At 45.2% G+C, this 20,890-nt stretch overlaps 1 pseudogene; it reads left to right on the plus strand.

The window, feature by feature from the left end:
* Positions 1–3,609: 3,609 nt before the first annotated feature.
* Positions 3,610–20,890, plus strand: part of LOC150092034 (ubiquitin carboxyl-terminal hydrolase 15-like) — a 28,386-nt pseudogene continuing 11,105 nt past the window's right edge.

Raw genomic sequence — 20,890 nt, forward strand, 5'->3', positions numbered from 1 at the left:
ATTCCAGGACATTTTGACTGATTGATTTTAGAAATTGCAAGTGCAAGTTCATCTAGACTAAATAGTTCCGTGTCATTTGATCCCTTATAAGATCCGTTAACGAACCTTATCTGAGCTTGTTCGGTTGTGTCTTGCTCTGGGTGATCATCAGGGAAAAGTCTCTCTATAATAGCTTCAACCGTGGAGAGCCAGTGAGTAGTCAGACTTCCGTTAGAGTAAACAGAACTATATATCTCAGGAATTGCAAGTTTGTCACGACAAATTTTGTATATTAATCCCCATGGGTCAGAATTTCCTGTCTGGGACACTAGTTTCTGCCATGAGGATCTTTTGGCTGCCGCAATAGCTTCGAAATATTCCTTACGTAATTGACAATAGACTTCTTTTAGTCGCCTAACGTCTGTTTCTGTTAAGTATCTGTTAAGTATTCTTCCTTGAACCTATTACCCGTCTTTTCAAAACGGATAATTGGGGATTCCACCATGGGGTGGAGCCAGGTCTCGGTCTCCTAACTTTCCTTTTAGTGGATTCAGTCAAAGCTCTGTAAAGAGTGTTTTGCACAAAGTAAGCATATTCTACTGCAGATAAACTGTTCAATTGTGCAATTTTATCATCTGAAAATTCTTGTTGCAAGACTTGCTTAAATTTGTTCCAGTTCGTGGTTCTCATAGAGAAGCGGTTTAAATCCTGAAGGTGACCTGAAGAACCTCCATCCGTGCCATTTAATACTAAATCAAAAGTGATAGCACAGTGATCGCTATTGCATACATCCGGGCAGACCATCCAGTTTTTTACATGCTGCGACAAGCATGGAGAGGAAAGGGTGAGATCTATGTTAGACCGTCCGTGAACGTTCCAAAAGGTTGTTGGCATGTTTGGAAGATTATGCACATTCCAATGGTTAGTCAATATAAATTCTTCAAACACAGAACCTCTAGCGTTGTTGCGTTCGTTAAACCAAAGTTGAGATTTTGCATTGGAGTCAGTTGAAACCAATATATTTGCACTAGGAAAAGTGCTTAAAATTTCTTCCAAAAGATGCATTGGTACCTCGATATTATCATTTGGAGCGCAATATAAAGAAACCATGTAGAAGTCTAAAAACTGGGTAGAAATATGGATGCAGGTAGAAAAGGATGTACAAAAACGAGATATGACTGTTACAGTTAGAGCTCCATTAAATACAACAATGGCAGTTTTTGGCTGCTTGGATTCATATGCAACGACTCTAGCTACTAACGGGTATCCAACCACGTGATGTAATTTATCCGTTTGTCTATACATCGAGTAGGGCTCCTGAATAGCCAAAATGTCTACTTTATCCTGCAAACATGAAGCTCTTAGTTCATCTGCAACGCAACGTGAACGTTGCGCGTTTACCTGCATTATTTTTAGGAAGTATTTGTTGGTAGATCTGTTGTAATTTAGATGGTTTATTTGTGTATTATTCATTAGCAATTTTCAGTCTTGCAAGTTCAGCTGCCTTCTGATATTCTGGGCAGAGTGGATCCCTTACAGAATGTGCATTGTCCCTGTTCCTCCTCTTACAGTTTATACATCTCGGGGGTTGTTCTTTATGGGGGCAATCTGAGTATATATGTCCCCCAGCCGCACAATGACCGCAAGATACAGTCTTGTAGGTGCAAAACTGCGTGAGGTGGCCAAATCCCAAGCAACGGAAGCATTTTGTCACTATTGTAAATTTCCTGTATTTATGGGCTGAGAATCCCAAGAAAATTCTATCGTTTTCTAAAATATGTCTAAATAATCTCGGTGAGAGACCTATCACCCAATTTATCACTTTTGTCTTTGTACCGGAGCTAAAACGTAACATCACCTCTTCCTGAATCTCTTCGAAAGTAAAGCCATAATCTTTAAGATTTTTCATAAAGATGTCCTCTACTATTTCTTCCTTAGTCAAATCTCTTGAAACGTCATAAACTAGTAGTGTAGGAAATGTCATTTTTGGTTTGTCCGACTGTAGTCCGACATCTTTAAGTGTGGATGATTGTCTAAGCAGCTCTAAATCCTCCTTGTTAGATGTTTCAACGATCACTCCATTATTTCTCACAATTCTGACGTTTTTAATTTTTAAATTTTTATGTTCAGAACGCAGAGATTTGGCTATTACTTCTTTAACCTCCGTCCCCGAGGCCAGCTTGGAGCCGTCCACCGGTCTAAAGATCGCCACATGCTGAGGGGCACTGATTTGTGTTGTGACAGTTTTAGCTTCCATAAGTATCCTATCTCTAGAGTCAGTTATATTATAATGTTGCCCTCGTTCCACTCTATCCCCTTCAGAATACATCTGCTTCGTTTGTGTCGAGCTGATCCTGACTTTCTCGGCGTAAGATTGCTGTAAAGGTGGCATCAAACCAGCCTTGCCACTCATGATTTGGTCAAACATATTAGCTCTTACTTGTAATTCCTCTGTCTTGACTTTTATCTTCTCATTTTGAATTATCAATGACGTGGTAATCGCTTCCATCTCTGCCCAAAAGCTATGGATTATGTTTGAGGCTGCCTTAGTTACTTTATTGGTTTCAGCAGCCATGAAATCACTCAAGTTTTTCTTTATTTTCGTCAAAGCCACTGCATACTAGCACTATCTGCAAGGCATTCTGCATCAATCGTAAAACTGGGTCTGTCTTCGACTTATCAGTATTCATTTTATCCAGACATTCTTTGTCTTTTATGCCCTTATCCTCAAGAACACCCTGATTAACCTGAGAAGTAGACGCGTTAAATTCAGAATCGCTTTGTTCAATATTTACACATGAAGTCGTACTTTCAGCTTCGATGTCTTTGTTTCCTGACTCAAAACGTATAGTTTTATGAGAAGTGGAGGTAGGTTTAACCCGATCCTGAGCCAGAGGAGGTAAATACTGCTGTGTCAGTTGAGTAATGTGATTAGCGAGGGCGTCCGTAAGCGCGTTTATCAACTCTCCATAGATCACTTGGCCACTCCTATCGCCATTGCCTTTATCAGGATTCAATATTATAGAGTTTTCTGATGTGTTCAGATTTTCCCTTTGAGAGATGTCTGGTGTAATTGCTACACTTTCCTGATTTTCCTGGGTAACTGGACTTTCTGTCTCTTCTCCAGATGTCAATTCTTTAGTTGTCAGATCTGGTTTTGTGTTAGTTCTCGCGTTGCCACGACAAAAATCACAAGACCATTTTAGTCGCCTTTCTTTCTTTAACTTTTTAAATGAGGGACCTAGGCAGGCTGTACAAAAATTACGGCTACATGTACAGCATTTAAAGATGGCCTCAGGGTTCTGGTGACAGATAACGCATTCCTGTGTCATTTTAGAGCTGATATCCCTTTCAGATTGCATACTTTAATTTTAATTTTAACTCGCTTCTACACTTGCCTCTATGTTACGGTTAAATTTTGCCGTTTGTGAAATTTACAAAGATACTACTCGGGGTCTACTCTTAATCCTGTCTTTGTTCTTAGATACTTGCTTCAGGAGGGTTGTATCCATCGGGTATTAACCCTACTCAGTGCGGTGAGTATTTGCTAGTTTAGTGCTTTGCTATTGGCCAGTATACATCAGACCATTCTTATGATTTTTAGTCTTGCACACAAGAAATGACAACAAGATGTCGTCCATCTTGGAAAAATTCATTGTCGCAGGCCAAAAAGGGAAAATTATAAAATACTTATCTTTGGCTGGGGCAACGCAGCTGAAATTTCCTGCACCAGTAGACAGGCACTCACTGATGACCTCTATATCACTTGAACGGTCGAGCATTCACTGTAATTCACATAAATCACCTTTAATTAGGAGCACGAAATGCACAAGGTATATAACTAGAGGCCACCTGGCGGGTCCAGTGTACTGATCAGGAAAGACTCGCTCGTCAGCTACTAATTTTCCACAGAAGACCTTCCAACAGGTAAACTTTTATTATTGTTTTATATTAGCCACTCGCCCACTGCTTTGTCTTTGCCCTCTTTATGAACATACTACAGTAACAAATCACCAAGCGTACGGAGATAATCAAGGTCAGCACAAGGTCGTAACCCCTCAGGATGCCTGTCCCAACAATAGCAGTCCGCTGCCACCCCCGACTGCCTTCGGCAAGACAAGGCGTAAACAAATACATTTCTTTCGCTGAACAGTATCTGCTGCATAACGCAATCGGATTCTTAGTACTCAAAATTCAACAGGATAATAAAATAAGAAAATGCAGGACGAACAACACACTCAGCACCCAACCACGTGTGCCATCTGTCAATTAAACAGGGAAGCTGATTTAACTTGCTGTCGATGCAACCTGAACATTTGTAGCTCCTGTCTTACCCCCTCACAAAAGAAATTAAATAAGCAAAGAAGACGCGCATGGATCTGCGAAGCATGTAAAAACCATACCTCTACTATTCACAACACAGATCTTCCTACAGAGAATACAACGAAAGAAGATAATTTGCATAACTCCAACGAAACACAGATAACTCCCGAATGTTACTGAATCGACAACTCCAACTGATGAGGAACTAATAGGAGACCCAGAATCAACCACATCAAGCCTTGAACATCTCACCCAAGAAGAAAATTTAACACCTCAAGCAACCATCTCAGAGGTCAACACAGTCCACGTTTTTCGCAACATTATCACTGAAGTTTTAGACACATACAACGTACAGTTAACTCGACAGAACAATTTGGATCGTGCTGCAGACAGTAATGCCGTCCACCGCATCCAATCTAATCATGATATACTAATAAAAGAGATGCACTCGCTTCGCGAGCAGAACCAACAGATATTAACAGAAATCTACCACCTAAAATCACAGCTAGTAAACGTTGAAACCCACTTAATTTTGGAATCTCAGTGCCTTCGGAACTCTCCTAAATCTGTTGAACGTCTCAGGTGTCCACATAACAAAACCACGTCTCAAGTTGATTTTGATATAACATAACTGAACCAGGATCTCAATTCGAATATCCCCAAGTGGGGCCCTTTTCGACCAGTAGGACGCAGCAACTCACCTGACGCCATTAGGATAGAAATGCCAGGCCCCTCTTACCATTTTTCTGAGGATATCCAACCACTGACTACCAGAGAATCAATTCTCCAAACACGCACCCCAGTGAATCACACCTCACTGGATAGCTACAAACTTAGAAACAAACATCAAAACCATAGTGACTGGTGACTTCAACACGCCATGAAAAAGCCAAGAAAGAACTGGACGCCATATTTGTTGTCCTGGGCCTCGTACAAAGTATTACCAGCCCAACCAGAGGTAATAGCACACTCGACCTCGTATTCCATAATCTTGACAGCATATTTATGATCACCTCTTCTTTTAAATTCTACTCTGACCACAATCCTATCACATGTGAAATCGCCTTACAAAAAAATCACAATCATCACTTGCCCAGAAAAGAAAACCAACCCGAGAGAGAACTAACCTTTTCTACTAAATTCCTGAAACCAGAAATCATCCTCAGACGTCTCAGAGAATTCAACTGGACACACCTATTCACTGTCCCTCCTGATGTAGCCCTAAGCCACCTAGCCGAAGAGCTTTATGGAATAGCCAAAGAGGGAGCTGCAAAAGAAATACGCATAACCTCCAGAACCTCTGTATGGTTTAATCAATCAACCAAGCAGACTTTTCTCCAGAAACAGAAGGGTTACAGACGATGGAGAAAATCAGCTGACGCCGAAAACTTCAGCGCCTATAAAAAGGCAAGGGCTCTCTTCTTAAGACAAAAACGACTTGTCTGCAACCAGTTTGCCCTGGATAAGCTGAAAAGATCTAAAAGACTCCAGAAACAGAGCCATAAGCAAATCAATATGAAGGAAGAAATATTTAAGGAATGGACTGAGCTTACTTTTCAACAGATCGACCAGTCATATGCTCCACCCCCTGTTACACTTTTTGGCCCTCCCTTCAAACCTCCAATATCACTCATAACCATAACCCGAAACCATCTGATGGAGATCATCAAAAAACTTCCACTGAAAGCTGTTGTGGGTCCCGACCGGTTTCCCCTGTTTCTAATCAAAATCTGCAGTACATATATTATAGACCCACTAGTCCATATTTTTAATAAAATCTTAGAAAGTGGTGAGATTCCAAATATCTGGAACACATACTTTGTGCGGCCAGTCCCTAAATGCAGGGACCCCAAGCGGTCTCAAGATTTCAGGCCAATTGCCATCGGCTGTGGGTTCCTAAAGATATTTGAAAAAGCATTCCAGCCCACCATTGCAGACCACTGTTTCAATCACAGGCCTCCGTACCTCCACACTGTGATTAAGGGGAGATCTACTAACAGCAACCTCCTAGACACCCTTACCAGAATCCAGAAAGCCCTCAACAACAGGACACAGCTTGATGGTATTTTCTTTGACATAAAAGCGGCCTATGACAAAATAGATATAGCAGCTCTAATCACCATTCTCCAGCAGTACGTTAACATCACTGGAAGGACTCTCAGTATCATTAAATCAATCCTGGAACATAGACATCTCATCATATCACATCGCAGATTTCAGACAACTTGCATTACTAATAGGGGTGTCCCACAAGGGGGAGTCCTATCACCAACCCTATTTGCCGCAGCGCTGGAGCCCTTCCTGGTATCCAAAACGGACTTCCAATCATACGCTGATGATCTGAAACTTTATATTACATCTTCTGACCAAACTCAGGTTCGTAGCACTACCTTGCAGGCAAGTAAAACCATACATAACCTTCAACAATATTTGGCTTCCATCGGACTACAGATTAATCAAACAAAGACAGCTCAAATGTCCTTCACCTGGAAGAAGTCACGCAATGACATTAATCTTACCATCAATGGATCACCCATTCAAAAAGTTAAAACGCACAAAGATCTCGGATTGGTGTGGGATGATGGGCTGACATTCCAGGCTCATCTCCTGAACACAAAAACCAAAATTAAATGTCTTAGCTCGTTTATCATCGATCCGCTACTATCAATTTTTAACCGTATATTAACGCAGCACTACTTTCCCCCTCTCTGGAACAGATATGCTGTGAGGCCACACCCTAAATGCCAATCTGCAACCCTCATTAAACAGTTCAGGCCAATCTCTCATTCCTCCAGCCTCTTGAAGCTCATGGAGAAAACATTACTTTCCACCATCATCAATCAAATCATGCCTCACAAACCCCCACAGATTCACTATGGCATTCCAGGTAGATCCACAGTCACCAATTTAACATCGATAACCAACACCATTCTCAGTGCACTAGAAGCTAAAGCAGAGCTTTCTGTCACTTACATCGACCTGGAAGCTGCTTTCGACTCCATCAGTATCCCCTCACTTGTTCGCCTCCTAGAAAACTACTTCTACATAAAAGGTGACATGTTATGGTTTATCACAGCCCTGCTCTCTGAGAGAACCATTCTTCTTAAAGCGGATCAACACACAATCCGGAGAAAGATCACTGCAGGAGTTCCCCAAGGCGGAGTTCTCTCCGGAGCATTATTCACCGCAGTTATTCTTCCGTTTGTGCAACAGAGAGAAGACATACTCTGCTATGCCGATGATATTAAGATATATACTCAGATTAACCCCGGCGAACATCTCTCAAACATCAATAAAAAGATCTGTGAAAAATTACATAACTTAGGATCCTATCTTCATCAATTTAGCCTCCTCATTAATCCTGCCAAATCAGCCCAAATTGTCTTTTCTCTGAAGCGCCAACCCGCTGAAATCCAAGCCTCTCTAGACGGCATTCCCTTCCCAGTGGTCAAGATGCATACAGACTTGGGAGTCGTCTTCGACTATAAACTGAGCTTCAACCCCCACATTGAGAAGCTCACAGCGAAATTCTGTCAAATGCGCTGGACCACAAAACAACAACTGCTCCACGTTAGGGATCTGGATGTGACTCGTCGGTACATATACACCTCAGTATACTCCGTCGTACTGTATGCCTCGGAAATTTGGGGGTCCGCGGCCCCTACCAACATCAAGCGCGTGTACTCCGCCGAACACTGGCTCCTTCGTTGGATCACGCAAAAACATCGTCGTCCACCCCAGCAAAGGACAACTGCGATGGCGACGTCACTTCACTTTGCCCGACTTCCAGATCTTGTATTTGAAAAACGCCTCGTTCTCACTGTCAAGATGACAATCGGAATGGTCTCGGAGCCAAGCATCTGGGAACTGTGTGGCTGGAGGATCCCTCTACCCGGACTGAGGTCAGCTCCCACGCTCACAGCTCACTATAACAGACTAGCGCTCAGTGACCGCTTTCTCCCCAGGGAGATGCTCCCCACAATCCTCTCAATTGACGGCGACCTCTGTAGGTTTGTGAAGGATCGGAGGTACCGAAAACAGATCCTTAAGAGGCAAAGTGCACATTGATAAGGGCAGCATAATAATGCCCAATATATTGTAAATAATGTTCAAAGCACGATGTCTTTATGAATGTGTTGTAAATAAAGTAAAGAATATCTTTATGAATATAAATATTAATATAACATAATGTAAATATGAATATCTTTATTATTTCATGGTAAATACTGTCAAAAGCATAAAATGTCCTGTAAATAATCTGACACTGATTCTATTTTATTATTGGCTCTGGGGGATGAGCCCGAACTTCGATGTGGGCCCCGTTCCCCCAAGGCTATTGTCCACCAACCAATGTAAAACCCCTGGCATTGTTGCTGTGAAGGGTCTATTGTATATATACCATGTTTGTATACAATAAAGATTAAAGAAGAAGAAGAAGAAGAAAATGTGCTCCGCTATGTGGGCGATCCGCCAGGAACTAACGGGAATTCATGACGCCGACCTGGTAAAGAAATATGTTGTCCGATGTGTCTATCCTATACCTCTCTATGCCTCAATCATTTGGTCCTCTGCTCCCACAACACACTGCAACAAGTTCCTCAGCCTGGAATACTGGCTCCTGAAATGGCTCAACTGGTGGACTGGCAACCAATACACCATTTCCAGGGCTCAGTTCTACATAAATCTGGAAGTCACCCCATGGAAACAACAGATTGTGGCAGCAAACCTTCTTACACTTGCCAGACTAATCACAAGACGACTCGACGCCCCTGACATCACTGATTTAATAAAAACTCCACGCATTGCCGGAAGGAATCAAATGGACCCAAGGCTCCCACTCACAATCAGTTTGAACAACCTGAAAGGATTGAGACGCATGTTCCCAGGAAACACGGTAGATCTGATGAACAATTTAGCCATCGACCTGGATAGATTCTGCGAGCAGCATTCATACAGACGTCAGAAGCTAAAGGACACATATGCAAACATACACTTATGAGACGCCACCAGAAGGAAAATGCCACCCCAATGCATCCCGTTAAAGATAGGTGAAGCCATCACTGGTCCTCTCTTACTTAGAATCTACTACTCCAAAGACGCCTGGCTGCACTATTACGTTCAAGATTGAAGAATTGAAAAGATACCACGTGTAACAACCGGTGAAGGACTGCCTCATTTCTTTATATTTTGTATATTTCCCTCGTGCTTATGTAATTTATAGCAATTTAGAGAAAATAATATCCTTTAATTCTTTCAATTATGAAAAATAATAAACAGTGTAAGTTCTGTACCTGTCGGGTTAAGCATACATGGGCCCTATGTAACCGCCTGAAGACACATGTCCCTGTCTTAACCTCTGTGTGTAAATATCACCCCCCTAGCTTTTTGCTGTCCAGGGGGTGGCTCTTTGGCAGAGCAATAAACAGATTTAATAATAATAATATTAATAATAATAATTTGTTTGAGCAGAGTGTGTGGTTCGGGTTCCAGATGGAAGAACCAAGTTACGAGGGAAGGTCAGTAGCCGTGTCAAGCGGGTCAGGATAGTTCTGCGATTAAGACAAGTTTGGTCCTTGTACTTCCGGTTGGATACTGTGGGTGGAACCTTCGACAAAACCAGGTAGTCCGTGGTTTATCAGAGGAGGAGGAGGAGAACAGATAGACCAGTATGATTACGGTGTTGACATTGACATTGTAAGTTACTGGATTCAATTTAGCCCTCCTGGTGCAGATACTTGTCGTCTGGTGGAACCACGACAGTCCTGCGCTGTTACCACGTCTCGTGCCAGCAGTTGATGATCGTCGCGCGATGTGGGGGATCAGTTCGTTGGCTCGATCAGATGCAGGCACGTGGCATCCGGTGGCAACGACAGCTCGGTGGTTGTACCACCGTGTTTCGAGCGAGGGAGGACCATCTTCCGCTGCCTCCTCCATTCCGAACGAATCTGCTTATCGATTTTTGCCTTTTCCCACTTCGTGTTTGCTCGGGATTTATTGGCGACTCTCAGAAGCACGCGCTGTGTGCGCACACAAAGGACTGATGTATGGGGCAATAATGTGTGTCAAGTAAATATGTCTAATGCTGCGGTAAAGTTTATAGCGAGACAATCAATTTCTTGGCCATTGTGCGGCGTCAATGTGCGCATATTGAGTTTTCGTCATCGCACTTCGCGGCCATAAATTCATCCGCTCATTACGGGGCCCCCAACACGCCGGAGCAACCGGCAGTTCGCCAACTGCCCGCTGGTGGAGCTGTCAGCAGTTATTGCGGGCCGTTAATGGGCCCGCTTCTTTCTTTCCGGCGAGCGATAAATCGCGCGATAATAAGGAAATGCCGCGTCGATATTCCCGCTCGTTAATCGCACGTGCGCTCGTTAGCGCCCGTGAGCATACCTGCGATGCACGTGGGCTCGCCTCCTGCGCGAGTTTCCTGTCGGGTGGGAAGTCGACGCGCACCAAAAGTGAAGGGTCATTTCTCGATTTGCTTTTGGTTTTTATAACGCACGGGCGACTAAGGCCACGATGCGCCAAGTCCGATATTTAAATAAGACGTTTCTGGGGTGGGGGCCGAAGCAGCGCCCCCTGCTGACGGACATTTCGAGAAATTTATTGACAAGCGTACGGAATTGAGAAGGCGTCTTTAGTGGGAAGCTGCAGAATGATTCATTTTAATTGCAGAGGGCGCTGCAGTCATCGCATCCTCTCGTTTAGATGTCGCCGCTTCCCCACGATACGCCGCAGCGATGCGGGTGACGTAGCGACTTTTGAAAGGAGCGAGGGGTTATCTCCGCGCTCAACGCGTGTGCTCCGACTGCCCGAAGAGTCGTTGCTCGGTTGTCATGGAAACAGATTTTGTGCAGCCACCTCGCGCGTGTTAAATGAAACATCCGGAGTTCGATACGTTGCCGTAATCTACGGATCTGTTAACCCCTGGCCCGTTATCCGCTCCTGTCTGAAAACCCCCCCACGCAGGTGGAAAATTGCAGCCCCACTGCCGACGTTAATATCCCCCTCCCCCTGGGAAATCTTGCATTGGCGGGTACTCTCACCTTCCAGCCGAGCACGTGAGCAGCCGCGGTGAGCCATTCTTGTGGCGTTAATAGGAGAAATGTAGACAGCTTGGCTCAGACCCCAAGCTCGGGAAAGACGAGGGGTGGCAGCGAAGCGTAACCGGTGGGGTGGCCAAAAGCGAGAGGGAGAAACTGACGTCGCATCGTAACAGCTCGGTTCTGCGATCCCCCAGTATTTGAAGTGAATTTTGAGCGTGAGCCGCTGCGTGGACACATCCCTCGCTTTTGCCGACTTCGTGTTATGCCACCAGGGTGCGCCACAAATTGACAACTCTCCAGTGCTGCAACCAGGCTGGAGGAAACGACTCGACCACACTACATTCGCCACTGCAGCATCTCGTCACAAAACTCGAATTGATCGCCTCTGCTGGCAACACCGCGGGGCTCTTCGGGTGATGCCCCGAGTGAGTGTCCCTCGTAGTTCTCATTGCAATGCAGATATTTCCCAAGATTTCCTCCTCGGAACTCGACTTCCTTGAGACGTTTCTTCGCCAAATTAGGTTTTCATTGCTCGATCTCGGAAGACGATCCCCTCTGTGGAGACGGCAGCCCTCGCAATAAAACAAGGGAGGGAGGGAGTGTGCAGTCTACTGCGTTTCTGTTTCCGTAGACGCTCTCAAGCGTTTTAATGCGACAGGACTCCTTTCAAGAAAAGAAATAAAGAAAAAAGAACTATTTCTTAAACGGGCCTTGTAGCAGAGAAATGCAATTCAAGGATACCAATAGCCCCAGATTACAAGGAATTTTAAAGAAGCAAGCTCTATAAAGCATCAGCCTAGAAAGGGGGAAAAACCTTTTCACATCATCACCTGTCCATTCCCTCAAAGAATTTGTCTACTTCTTCCTTGAATTTATTGAAACTACCCACTTCCAAAACCACAACGTCTGGTCTGTGTGGTCTTAATATTGTTACTGTTATAGACATTGCATCAGGCATCCCTGCAACTATTCACTGAATGCAATAAAGATATATATAAGGAAGAATCTAATCAGCGTTGGACCTGACCAACCCATTCAAGGCGTTGTAGACCTTAATCAGATCACCTCGCAGGTGCCCAGTCTCCAGACAGTGTAATTTCCATAACCTAAGCCTCTCTTGGTAAGAGGACCTTTTCATTCCCCTCACTAATCTTGCTGCCCTTCTCTGTTTTTGTTCCAACAGCTCTACATCCTTCTTGAAATGAGACCTCCAGACCTGTACGCAGTACTCAAGGCGTGGCCTGACCATTGCCTTTAAATGGGGATAATCACCTCCTTTTTCCTGCTAGAAAAATTCTTGTATATCATTGAAAAGACACCATGACCTGTTCTGGCAACCCGACTGCACTGCGCAAAGAACTTCATATCTGACTGCCCAATTACCCCAGGTCCTTTTCGTTCTCCACCTCCTTGAGTGTAGTACCACACAGTTGGTACGTTTCTCTTGGGCTACTGCTACCCACATGCAACACTTTGCATTTGTCAATGTTAATCTTCAGTTGCCACTTCTCAGCCCATCTGCCTAATTTTTCTAGATGTTATTGTAGTAGCTCACCCTGATGATTGTCGTTAACTCCCCATTCCAACCTTTGTGTCATCTGCAAACTTAGAGATTAAGCCTGATGTCTCGAAGACGATCTCACATCACAAATTGGAGATTCCACTAATGCTAATCACGCTTTACAAAAAACATTAATACAAAGCTGAGTAGTATATTTTTAAGGAAGTTATCGACAGATTCGATGAACAATAAAAATGACCCGATGTCTCTTCTGGTTTTACCAATATTTCAACGTCCTTTAGACAGTCTCAAGCGAAGCCATCCAGAAATGTCCTAGAAGAAACGAAAAATGCTACTCCAACATTAAAACCAAGAGACGGATAAACTTTAAGGCAAGGACATTCAACGTGTGATATCCACTGGACACCTCCTAGAAGATATCGCTTTTACCATTAATCACGAAAGGATTAATCACTCACAAACATGTAGGAGTAATTTTTACATCAAACAGCTTGCCACAACAGATATTAACTGATTTATTCGAGTGAGCTGCATTACTCAAACGCCTTTCTTTTGTCCTGAACTTTTTACGCATTGGTGGCTCCCTAGACTGAAATTCGCTGTTTAGAACATTGATCTGGGAACTTTGAAATGTCCAGATATGCGACATCATGCAGTTAGTGAAGCTCAATGGTGAGATCAGATATTATAAAGACCGATATAATTCCAATTCGGATAAATATATTTGCATTTTTTGTATTTGCATATTTGCTAACAAATCCACGCTGTGCCTGCGATATAATTGCATCCCTGTCCAGATGGTCGTGCATTACTTCTTTAATCAGATTCCATTTTTTCCATGGATCAGCAGTTTAAGCTAACAGGTTTCAAACTACTCACTTGGCCCTTTGAAGATGGCGATGGGCAGTCGTCTCTCCAATTCATCTTTGGGAGCCGCGGAAACGTTCGCACATCTCCAGTCCAAGGATGCTCCCATAATTATGGCCGCAGCTTTACTGACATCCCTCTTGTGAGCACCGCAATTGGTATAGTTGTCCTCTCGTGCCCACAGACCAGGTGGAAAAGAATCCGAGAGTCCCAATCCGGTCAATTTTTATGGGAGTGCTTTTGAAAACTTGGCTAAATTATTCGGCTTCAGCGAGGGTAGCGTGGTTTCCAACAAACGCCAAATCGACCAGAGAACCGACGCAATATGGCGTAAGTTACTGATGCGTCTACAACAACAACAACAACAAGCGACCTCCTCAGTGAGCTCACTGTGAAAAACAGCGTTTAAAATGCCGTAATCAGAGAGGGTGTTGGTCCCTCACTGAGCAAAACAAGGTAGGACGACGGAGGACGAGGAAACAACCAGATCGCGAGAGATCCAAACGAGCGACATCGTGAGTATCGCAGTGACGTCACACGCAGCCGCCATCTTTCTTCGTACTTTGGGGATTGTAAATGGACGGCGAGCCACACTCGCTTCGTGGAACTTTCCTCGAGGGCGCGTTGTTTACTCACTGCTCGTGTCGTTTATTGCCGGGTTGCTTTCAGTGCACGCGCTGAACGTGTGCGAGATGAGCTGTCCGCAGTTTGTAGAATGATGGCCGCAAAATGCGCGTGCGCCGCTCCTCCGATTTCCCTCATTGCCTCTCTTTTACGGCCCTCTCCGCATCCGGATGGTGTCCGTGCCGGGGATTAGCCCGCTCGATGCACCGAAGAATCGCGTCTCACTCGTCTAATCGCACGTTCTGATGATGTGCACGCGGCTTTACGACCTCCCCCCCAACTTTAACAACCGAACGTTTTAAGCCGTTAATGCCCCCGGCAAGTGGCGGCTTCTCTAACAGGAAACAACCCTCGCGGCATAACGGGCGCTTATCTTACAAGACGGCAGCGAGCTTGACAGAATACTCCCCACCCCACCCCTCCCATCACCATCCCCTTCCCTCTGGCAACAAAGACGTGGTTTCGGCGAGCAGTCACTCGAGAGTAAGCGTCACCACTCAGATAAGGGATCCTAAACAAGCAATAAACATGCTCTTGTCTTTGCCAGATAACGCCCAGTCAGAACTACCCGATAAACGGGCGTCTCCATGGCAACGGAAAGTTTCCTACGGTTCGAGTTTATCTGCAAAGTTTCATCCGCGGGTCTTTCTCTCCCTTCCCCTCTTCCCCGATGCAGGTAGTTACCGGATCAGTTTTGTGGTGTTCACTCGTGGCCGAATGGGCAGAGGGAAAATCATCAAGCAAAAGACAAAAAGAGCGTGCAGGGGGGGAGGAGGCTAAAGAAAGGAAGGACGTTACTTCCAGTTTGCTTGTGTGGATTTTTTTTTTTTTTTCTTTTGTCCTGTGGGATGCGTTAGCATTGCTCTCACTAGAACGCACTCCTGGCAACCTTTTAAAGGAAGAAACCCGGCGAGGAGGGGTTGGCTGTTTGAATGCGTAATCAGCGCTCGTGCAACGTTCCTAATCTTGGCAAGCTCGCTAATTACAGCCGCGCGTACTCGGGAGAGTTTAATGGGATCTTAACGACACGTGTGGAATTCGAGGTAGCGCAGGAACCTCGCTGTCTGCCTCGGGGGAGTGCCCAGTGCACGTTAGAGCACTCTTGGGAATGCGGTAGGGCGTGGAGTTCCCTCCCGAAATTACTCGATTTCATGTCTGTTCGCGATCTCCCCGCTTTCGTGTTCGATCCGGATTCCATCGCTTAATCCAGGTCGTGACACACGCACGGAAGAACGCCATAAATTTCCTCGTCCTGGTCGCCATCTTCTCGGCACTCTTTCTCTGCGAACGATTGCGTCGCCCCCTAGCAGATTTGGTTCAGCAGGTTCGATGCTTCGACCCCCTGAATACTGTTCCGCAGTCAGATCTCCTCTTTATTCGCAGATCCCTCATCAAACACGAGCCTCGTTACATTTCTAAGGACCGGAACCTCATCAGTTTAAGGACCCTTTTTCTCATTCAACTCGTCCTAAACGTATATACTTCTTTTTCGCCGTAATTCAGTGGAGCAGAGTCCGGGGAGGACCCCTCCCCCCTTCCTAAATATATGGGGTGCTGTGCTTTCGATTCTGCGCTGGATCTTTTTGAAATCCTCTCATTAATGCGAATACGCATAAAACGATCATAAAAATTAACGCGAATGGTAAAACGTGAGGCTTTTAAGAGACAACGCGCTTCTTGTCATGTGGCAAGGGGGCGATCCAGCTGTGTACCTTTGCAGTTTGTTTCAGTAAAGATATTTCATTCGTTCACTCATTAACGGACTGTCCAAGATGTCTGCCCACCATTCAGATCGTTCATTTTTTCTGTCGCTGTTCTAACCGGCGTGTGGCGGGGTTTTCATCCACCGATCGATTTTCTTTCTTCCTCTGCCATGCCCGAGTTGCAGTTGAACGAACTGTGTCCGTTTCGTTTGCTTTTCAGTCCGATGTACCTCGGGGCTCTCCACTGGGCCCGCTTTTAATAATCTGTTACGAAAGTGAAACCAACCCTCGGTGTTCCCCGAGTCACGGGTTACTTACGGTAATTATCTTTTGCGGAACGGCACTTATTTTCCAATGACCTTAAGATTCGCGAGGTCATTATTACTTCCAAGATGGCGCACATTCCAGAGATGTTCTGAGGCCGATCAGCCCCATTCGAAATAAGGCAACCGACTGACTTCCCGCTCGACTATTCCTTTTCATCGAAGAAGACGCCTCCTCTGGATTATCCGCCAATTTCTTAAGTTTGCCCAGGCGCAGTATAAAAGAAGAGAGGCGTCTGTTTTAAGGAGAGGCGCATATTTCTAGCTGCGACATCCTCGTGAAGAATGGCCGGCGGGTTTCTTTCCAACCTGCGTTCTTGTGGTTGTCGAAAAAGTCCGCTGTTGTGAACGCCTCCTTGGGAAAAGCCTCGCCGTTGCCGGGTGTGTGTGTGATAGATAGTGAGTGTGCTTCGTGTGCGCGTGTCCACCCAACTGCTGAACTTTCACTGTTCGTCTTAATTTTCGTGCGCTCCTACTGTTGGCTCCGTAATTATTTTACGCCTGGAATGCGCCCCCCTCCCCCTGCTGCTTTAAGTTCCTTCGTGTTTCTCTTAAGACGGTCAGTTTGTAGTTGGGGGTGCTCAGTACTTTGGGCTGACACCGCGCTGCTCGGAGAAGCTTTTGGAATAAATTTTCTTCGGGGGCTCAGTTGCAGGATATTAGAGAACGCCACGGAAGTCTTAAATCGCAAATATAAAGTGCGAAAAAGGAAATTTCTGGCAGTTGTTGCCTAGCAACGTGACCTAAGAACTGTAGTCGCCTAACAACAAACGAAATTGCAGTTGTTTTTGATTTGGCGTCGAGACGTGATAAGCCACGAGGCATCAGAGGATCCTCCGTACATTCCCCTGTTTTATGGCTGATTTTGTTTTTTGCGGGGTGAAAACGCGGAGAAAATCCACGGACTTTTCGCTTGAGGGATTGCCTGTCTGGAAACACGGGATTTTCATCCCGAAAAAGAGGAACAGACCAAAAAAAAAAAAAAAAAAATACAGTCTAAATTTAAAGAACTTCATTAGCAAAACGTGTCTATTCTTTTGTACAATAAATAAGGTGGTACGAAGGAGGAGCCCCGAGGGACTAACAGTGAGAGATGTAATTCCTCGTAGTTGGGCTAAATTGATTGATCTGAAAAAATAAAATGAAATGGTGCGTTGATTTACAAATAATCGATTTTTTATTAATTAAATTCATTTAATAAAAGGGAGGCGCATTTTCCTCAGTCATATTGATTTACTTTTCCCGTTTGACCACTCCGGTCTACGTGTCGAGTGCTGCGAGGTGAATTCATTAAGACCTACAGAGACAGACTACTTTCAGATGACATCTGGCGAGAGAAACTGCAACTACGTGAAGACCCACGAAACGTTTTGACTCGTTTAAAGCGAGCTTCTTGTGTAGAGGGGCCGGAAAGCATTGTCACACAGCGATTGTCGAAATCAGTCTTCTTCCCCCCACTCTTCCCCCAACCGGAACAAAAGACGTTTGAAGACAGCCGAGAGTTGCTGTGACGGGCGATTACATCCGCCAAAAGCCAAATAAAAAGCGCTTCTTTCGAACGGACATCGGCAATTAGCGGCTGCCGTTTACCGGCACGGTAAATAACCCGTCCCCCGTTCGCGGCCCTCCCCCTTTCCATTACTGGGTCCCCGACGGAAGCGTGCAGTTGGCACTCATCAGCGGAACATAATAGAAGCCAAAAGATAAAGTCAACTATCGATCGTCCGTTTATTCGCGCTGCTCACGGCACGAGCTGCGAGACAAAGGGCCGGCCCCGAGTGGAAATCGTTTTCGATGGTGCGCAATTACGGAGAAAAATCAAAGTTATTCTCGTCCTCCCTTTGAAAGAGCCCTTCGAATGTCGTGGGCAGCCGCCGCAGAAAAACTTCGTTCGTTAACGCGGCCGACGGTTTATTAATATCGCGAGCAGCAAACGCGCGCGTGCGATTGAAAGCCAACTGCGGAAACACAACATTGGCATCCTCTCCGATGGGCTACGCGCGCGGAATCGGTGCGAAAGGGTTCGGTGTTTTCCCGGCTGTTGTTTTATTGGATCCCGTGCCGATTCATTTTGACAAGCGTTTGGCAAACCTGCGAGTCACGTGACACAATCGTCTGACGGTCAGAAGAATGGTTGGCGTTGAACCTCGTCCAGAAGTCACCTCCGTACGCACGCATTATTAACTATCATCACATCCCCGTGGCACTTCTATATACCGTATTTACTCGCATAATTTTACATTAATTGAAAAAATTAAGACGTTTTTGCCCATTCCGTTTTCCATTGTACGCTGTCGATGTACAATCTTCTTTATTGAGTAATCCGCCCTAAAAAGGAGAGTGCACTCTAATATTTCTGGTAGGTGTGTGTGTGTGTGTGTGTGTGACATCACGAAAATATGAGCTGCGCAGATCACAGAGTTTCAGACATTTTTTTTTTTTTTTATGAAACCCCCAAACACGAAAGGTATCAAAACGTATAGTACTCAGTACCGTGCATGGGTTGCAGGAGAAGTATGGGGGGAGGGGGATGCCGGAAACTTTGCTCTAGTGACTAAACATGGGTTTCAACACTTCAAGCCTGCAATAAGCAAAATGGTGGTATTTCACCGGTTGATGAAAGTCATCTGCCACCTACTTTGGGAAATAAACGAGTCTCGCTCACACGCGCATGATTTATTGATGTCCGCGAATATGAAATTCAAATTTGACCGCATTTAAATTTTGTTCTTCGATGTAAGGAGGGAGACGCCTGCCTTGGTGCGGTTATTTGACACTAGAGGTCGCCTCGGGTTGCGCAGTAATTGTTAATAATTCATGACAAGTAGGGCCGAACACCTTTAATGTCAGCGAAGGAGGTTGTCGTCGAGAAATCCTCTCCGTGTCTCTCGAATCTAATTTTTATTTGCAGGGGAGGCGACTTTGTATCGGGCGGCATAAAGGGATTACGCGCACAATGCGGGCTGCGTTCCATTAGCGCCCTCTCCTGGGAGTGCGCCGGCAAAGAGACTCGTAAAAAGTGCTGATCGGTGCGCCGTGATCAAACATGTCATATTCCTTATTAAATCAATTGTTTTGTTTTCGGGCCGTGCAGAGGCGAGACGTCGCCGACTGCACACTCGCTGCAACGCGTGCGTTTCGCGCGGCAGTGTCACGTGACGCCATCGATCGGCCAGGTCCCGCAGGGACGGAATCCGTATTACCGGAATCGCATTATGTTTCCACTCGGCCCTGCACAATCGAATTACCGACACCGATACGGGACCAATCTGCAGGGTCGTCGAGCCGAAAGTCGGTTACGGGCAAAGTTCGACTTCGTTCTCACTTCGAAGTCTTTAAAACGCCATTTTTGATTCTCTCTCTCTCTCTCTCTGTCCGTGCAGCTGAATTACACAACCCGTAGTTCCGGTGAATTCCGCTTGTAGCGCTGTAGTGCTCGCTGCGTTGAGGATATCGTTGGATGTCGTCCTTCCCCAACTCTCTTCCCCCCCGCACCGCTGTCTTTGTGATCGTCTGAGTGTTCATTTCAAGTCGTGTATCGGGGACACTTTGTTAGCGGTAAGAAGCACGCGCACGGGATAGGGGATTGTGCGCAAAAGCCGCTTACTGCGCGCAATGTTTTGTTGGGAGCGCAAGGGGTGTTCGTTGTTAATCGGGTATTTGCGCCTCTTCGTAAAATCAGACGAAAATCCGAATGGAGCAAAGAAAGAAGAAGAAAAAAGGTCACTCTGTTTCTCAAGTGGTCGCACAGTCGCACTGCAATTTTCTTTAAAAAGTCCTTAGTTAAGAACGAGAGCCATCCCACTGTAGCGGCATTTCTGTACAATCATATTGTATACTTAGTACAGTAATGTACAGCTACGGGGGGGGGGTTGCAAATTACAAATATGATGTACACGTTTTATGACGAACGTGATACAAATTAATAGATATCTTATTAATGAATGAAAAGTATTCTGTTCAGCAACTGTATACAACATGATTGTATACACTGCAACACGCTGTTGCACGTGCGCAGATTCACTAATTGTTCTCGAAGCACCGACATTTTACCGCAGAAACTCACTCGCCTTTTTTCAAATAAGGTCGAACACGCCATCGCTCAAAAAATCACGTAATTTCTGCGAGCATAGCCGTCCTCTCTTGAGCAAAACGTTTCAGATCGGCATCTAGGTCTTGTGCTACGTCAAGCATTTCAGCAGGCAGGAATCTGTCTGCCATATGAAAGCGATCGAGATTTGACCTAAGGGATGAGGAGGCCCTTACGGTGTGACGATGGATCCTCTAATGGAAGACGTCATAATATCATAATGGTGGTTTTAGTGTGCGCTTGTTAACAGGAAGCCTCCTACAGGGATGGGATTCACTTAAAAATACAATATTTGCCGATGCCATCGAGGCAGAGTTAGGTGGGTCGAAAACTGCTAGCTTGGGAGGATTCGGTGACTAATAGATTAACAGTAGCCAATTTCAAAGGTGGAAGTGATTCTTGGAGTGAGT

The sequence above is a fragment of the Mastigoproctus giganteus genome, chromosome 1 (assembly GCF_048544385.1).
Source record: "Mastigoproctus giganteus isolate SK-2022 chromosome 1, ASM4854438v1, whole genome shotgun sequence".
Taxonomy (NCBI): domain Eukaryota; kingdom Metazoa; phylum Arthropoda; class Arachnida; order Uropygi; family Thelyphonidae; genus Mastigoproctus; species Mastigoproctus giganteus.